General features: G+C 32.4%; 1 long non-coding RNA gene across 1 annotated transcript; it reads left to right on the top strand.

Moving 5' to 3' along the window:
- The first annotated feature begins 1,878 nt into the window (after positions 1 to 1,878).
- On the top strand, positions 1,879 to 3,377 carry LOC133180042 (uncharacterized). The gene is made up of 3 exons (XR_009720252.1): positions 1,879 to 1,950; positions 2,194 to 2,276; positions 3,302 to 3,377. It is a non-coding gene; the product is annotated as an uncharacterized LOC133180042 (long non-coding RNA).
- Positions 3,378 to 6,192: the final 2,815 nt, after the last annotated feature.

The following is a 6,192-nucleotide window of genomic DNA, read 5'->3' on the forward strand; positions in this document are numbered from 1 at the left end:
TAAAATCATTTCAAAGTAATGACATTTTACTGAATTTGAGTAGAATGGTTAAAAAAATCTTATATTATTCAGAAAAGAGAATAAAAAGTTGGGGTCTGTGATGTTAATTTTTAGATAATACTAAAATTGTGCTAATTTTAAGCAAAAGTTAGGGCTATTTTTTTCTGGATTTTCGCAACATATTTGCTATATTTATCAAATATAATGATAGAATTCATGATAGTTTAATTAAAATATAATATAGGACCAGCATGAAACAGTTCACGGTACAGAATAACTCTGTGTGCAGGCTGCATGGAAAAATAGGAATACAAACTTAATGTGACCGAGTTGCTATTGCTTGTGTAAATTTGGTAAAAACATCCGTTATTACCAACACATTTTCTTTGCCTTTCGATGGCTCCAACACTGTAAAATCTATGGCTAGAATCTGCAGGGGTCGATTGGCTAGTAAATGATTCATCGCTGGTTTAATCTGTAAGTTTTCGGATTTGGCTACACAGCAGCGTTCACAATTCTTGCAATATCCCTTAACATCGTTAAACATCCCAGGCCAATAACATCGGTCTTTGATTACACTGAAGGTTCTTTCAATTCCTTCTATGTATCCAATATAAGGAATAGAAATTCCATTTGCTGCTTTCAAATTTAATTTCACATCATTCTTAATGTTTTTGCACATCGCTTCAATGTTATTTCTATAAAAACTTTCCGTAATTGTTGTCACCATGGATCCAGTGTCTAATAAACAGTTGATTTCAATTCCAAACAATTTTATGTTGACTGTAGGGCTCGGACCAAGAATACGATTGACACAGTTAGAGTCCTCTTTATTTCCTACTGATGTCGGACTCTGTTCATCAGCAGGATCTATTTTTCCGACTGCTGATAACTTGAAGAAAAGTTGCGTGGACAGTCTCTTCTGAGATGATTCTCGCTGTTACAGTTGTAGCAACGGCGGCGTAATTGTGGATATGATGATCGGTATTGTTCTTTGGGTATTGACACAGTCTGTTGTTCTAATAGTTTTGTTAAATTGTCGATGTTTTGTTCTTGTCGTTTTATGAGTTCTAGGCACTTTTCAATTTCTTGATTAGTTTTCTCGGACGTCTTTGTAGATTCCGTTACTGAGTTTTCTGTTGAATGTTTCTCTTTTGAAACTTTTGTTCGGGTTTTTTCCTTCGTCGCGGAAGTCTAGAAAATGCATTTTCGGTTGTTGTCTAATGAGTCGTTTCAATTCTCGGCGTAATGAAATATCAATCACATTTTGCGCAAATTGTTCACAAAGGGTCAGATCTGGATTCGGAATAACATCTGTGTTTTTCGTTGTTATTTTCTTTATGAGGTTCAACAATGCGTAACTGTATTCACGTAAAGATTCTCCCTCCATCTGTTTTCGCTCAAAGAAATTTCTCTGTAGAACTGTTATTCCTTCTTTGTTTCCGAATGTATCGCTCAAAATGCGCAGAATTTTGGTTGGATTGTTTCTCTCCTCATATGATCTGTATTTAATTTCTTCTTTTGCTGATCCTTTTAAATTCGAATATATAAAATCGATACTTTCCTCTCTATTCATACGGCGGCTATTGATAAATGTTCAACTTCCTCTATCCAGTCATCGACGTGAATATCGTCCTTTTCTTCATTCCCGCTGAATTTTGGTACATTTCGGACTGGCGTTAAGTAAGTTGTTTTGGGTCTGGTATATTCTTCATTGTCCTCATCTATACGTCTGTCGAGTTCTTTTTGTAGAGTTTTGATTTGTTGTCTCAATTTCTTTGTCGTCAAAGTCCGCTGTTTTAAGGTTTGGGTTTTATTTGTTTATTTTTAATAGTGTGTATTTAACTTAACAGCGTCAATGCAACAGGCAAGCGACTGAAAAGATTAGGTGTGCCTTCTCGTCGGAACACATCAAGTGTGCCGCATAATGTCACCAAACAAGTTATAGAGGTAAAATTAAAGTATGCTAAGTTATGAATGAAACATTAACTGCTTAACTATTACAGACAATCCAACTTCTTTTCGAAAAATAAAATTTGTTTAGATGGTAGCGATCCAAAATCAAAAACGATTTTACGTAAGGTATCATTTTCACATCTAAGTTAATACCAACATTGTGATTACGTATACAAGTGGAAAGAAAAAAAAACAATAATCATATGTTAAAATGACATAACACATTTTTTTTCTCAGAATCTATTACCTGATCTTCCCGAGACTGTTGGGTACAGATCTTTAACATCCATTCTTCGAAGAAAAGTTTACGCCGTCCAAAGGTAAATAAAACTTTATACTTTGTCCATCCATTGTACTTTCATTACATTTTCATTTTTATGTATCGTTTTTAAAATTATTCATTCAACATTTATATTTTAAATATATAGACAAGAAATGCTTAAATGCTTTCTTTCTTCTAGTATACGAGAATAACAATTGCCCCCCCCCCCCCCAAAAAAAAAGAAAGAAAGAAATCTCGACTCTTCCAGAGTATATTCAACTATAGGTCATCTACAGGTTTTTTTTAAAATTTCAGCTGCAAAAATATACGTTAGAAAATCATGACCGTACAAACGCAATGTGTTTTTATAAGCAAACAAGAGTCTTAACGTTCACCTGAGTATAATAAAACCCATGTGAAGGATGCAGAAGGGCAATTAAATAATCATGTGATAAAGCAAAATAAACTGATGGACGAAAATATAGTAGTATTGCTCTAAAAGCAGGAGAAAAGGGGTAGTCACGTATCAACACATAGTTATGTCGGATAATTTGAAAAGTTTTTGTTTTATAAGGTTAAAAAAGGACGCAGATATCCCACCTGGAATTCATCCATTGGTACTAGCATAGCAGTCCGAAATATTTGACGTTTTGTTGTTTTTTTTTTTTTCACGATTTTGATATTTTACGTGCCAAGACGTAAAATATCAAAATCTTGGAAAATGTCAGATATTTCGGACTACTAGCATAGGTGATAAAATGCATTAAAAGGCTTATGATAGAGTTAAAAAATGAACTGGTTTCTAAAACATTAACATACTGCTCAAATATTTCGTTTTTACCGACCTTTAAACCATTTTTTTTCCAATGCTGCATATACATGTACAGTATAATACGGAGTATTATGTGACGTTTTATTTGGTTATCAGTTTCTAGTATTTTTTTTTTCTGAAATCTTAAATTATACACAGCAATTATGTCAGATGATGTTTGATCTGCTTATCGTTATTTTCAAAATCCCCTGCAGCAATTTTTATGAAGGTTATTCTTGCCTTTTTCACGATCCAAAGATTTTTTTCTATAGGGATGTTGTCATGAAATTACTAAGGAAATTGGACCCCGAAGGCACTAAAATCAGAAGGAGGAGGTGAATCCTGAGAATTTACCATTCAATCGGACCCAATCAAATCTGGCATGTCGATGGGTATTCTCTTTTATCTATGTATTGAGAAACACTTCCGACTGAAATATCATATTGTAATAGTTCTTTGTCAGTGAATTTTTTTTCTTCAAATTTCAGATATGACAAAATAAAGCTATATGGATTTGCCATCCATGGGTGTATTGATGGGTGAGTCCTTTGTTGACTTCATATGGATTGCATGTTAGCGTGCAGATAGACATAGTACCCCAACATTTCATCAACATAATATTTTGTCCTGTTCAGACACACACACACACAATGTAAAATAATCGTTTCAATTTAGGGAACTCGTAATTAAAATTAGAGGTGAAATTGTGATTTTTTTTACTTTTAGATAAGTTGTTTTAAGGTACATGAAATTTATAACACAACAACAAAATGATCGGTCTAGACCAGTATAACATACATATGAATTACTTACCCATCGTTTGAGATTGGCAAAAAGAGACCATTCCTCTCCCAACAAATCCCATTCGACCTCGAAGTCATCAAGCGCTGGTAGCGTTTTTTGGGGGGATGAGGGAGTCTGCATATTATTATCTTTCCTTTGTATATAAATAAAAAAAAAGATTTTCAAAGGTGTTGGTATACAAAATAAAAAACATAAATAATGTATCTGAAGATTCTGTTATTTAATTCTACATTACGTATACGTTTAATTATTTAATTTTTTATTTTATATGGTGACGTCTCTATATGAGTGAAAATTGTCGAATGGGACGTAAAACAACATAAAAAAAATTATTTAATAAAAGTTATAATTATGAATGACAGGATATGTTCGAATTCCTAAAATATTAATGTAGTTTATTATCATGTTTGATAAAATTAAAAATTTTCCTTTACTTTTTTTTTATATCTATTTTGTTCAATACATATTAGATAGAATTTTAAATATATAACGGAAGATTCGTTCTGTAACTTTACGTTCTCTAATTTACATTCAAACTAGTACTAGATATTTTCAAAAATTTATTCCCGTTTCTTAACGTATGATATAAACTTGCATGTTAAGAAATTCTTCCGCCATCTTCTCCTAACTCAAGAAAGCTGTCTCCTTTCTTCGTTAAAAAATGTATTAGTATCTGAATACTGTGAATGGTAATGACAAAAAAGGCAGTGATACAAGGGATTATATAGTAAGTGAATTTGTGTTAAAAAAGAAAGAGATGTCAATATTTGGAAATATTTTGTAAAAAAAATTGCTGGTGTATAAAGGGCGCTTTAAGGAGGTTGGATCCTGTCGTCAAAAGTAATGAGAATTTTTTATCAAGTATATTTTTAGAATATACACATAGCTTAATTAAAAATCAAAACAAAAAATGGTGCTACAGAGCATTTAGTTTGACTTTTTGCACTATAAATACATCTTACACATGATTCAATTTTTAAAGTTTTTCTTCCAGTATTTTTTTGTTCAAATAAATTATGGGAACAAACACAGTCTTATTTCATCTTGAATAGATACATTAAAATTTGTGACAACAAAAAATTTTTAAATTACTTCGCATGTTTAATTATTTGACCTTTTTGCACTCAAAAATATCATTTTTCTGGCATTAAAAATTTTATCAAGCAATAAAATCATTTCAAAGTAATGACATTTTACTGAATTTGAGTAGAATGGTTAAAAAAATCTTATATTATTCAGAAAAGAGAATAAAAAGTTGGGGTCTGTGATGTTAATTTTTAGATAATACTAAAATTGTGCTAATTTTAAGCAAAAGTTAGGGCTATTTTTTTCTGGATTTTCGCAACATATTTGCTATATTTATCAAATATAATGATAGAATTCATGATAGTTTAATTAAAATATAATATAGGACCAGCATGAAACAGTTCACGGTACAGAATAACTCTGTGTGCAGGCTGCATGGAAAAATAGGAATACAAACTTAATGTGACCGAGTTGCTATTGCTTGTGTAAATTTGGTAAAAAACATCCGTTATTACCAACACATTTTCTTTGCCTTTCGATGGCTCCAACACTGTAAAATCTATGGCTAGAATCTGCAGGGGTCGATTGGCTAGTAAATGATTCATCGCTGGTTTAATCTGTAAGTTTTCGGATTTGGCTACACAGCAGCGTTCACAATTCTTGCAATATCCCTTAACATCGTTAAACATCCCAGGCCAATAACATCGGTCTTTGATTACACTGAAGGTTCTTTCAATTCCTTCTATGTATCCAATATAAGGAATAGAAATTCCATTTGCTGCTTTCAAATTTAATTTCACATCATTCTTAATGTTTTTGCACATCGCTTCAATGTTATTTCTATAAAAACTTTCCGTAATTGTTGTCACCATGGATCCAGTGTCTAATAAACAGTTGATTTCAATTCCAAACAATTTTATGTTGACTGTAGGGCTCGGACCAAGAATACGATTGACACAGTTAGAGTCCTCTTTATTTCCTACTGATGTCGGACTCTGTTCATCAGCAGGATCTATTTTTCCGACTGCTGATAACTTGAAGAAAAGTTGCGTGGACAGTCTCTTCTGAGATGATTCTCGCTGTTACAGTTGTAGCAACGGCGGCGTAATTGTGGATATGATGATCGGTATTGTTCTTTGGGTATTGACACAGTCTGTTGTTCTAATAGTTTTGTTAAATTGTCGATGTTTTGTTCTTGTCGTTTTATGAGTTCTAGGCACTTTTCAATTTCTTGATTAGTTTTCTCGGACGTCTTTGTAGATTCCGTTACTGAGTTTTCTGTTGAATGTTTCTCTTTTGAAACTTTTGTTCGGGTTTTTTCCTTCGTCGCGGA

This window comes from Saccostrea echinata, unplaced genomic scaffold (assembly GCF_033153115.1).
Source record: "Saccostrea echinata isolate AGI-Se365-2 ecotype Australia unplaced genomic scaffold, CSIRO_AGI_Sech_v1 ptg000005l, whole genome shotgun sequence".
NCBI lineage: Eukaryota > Metazoa > Mollusca > Bivalvia > Ostreida > Ostreidae > Saccostrea > Saccostrea echinata.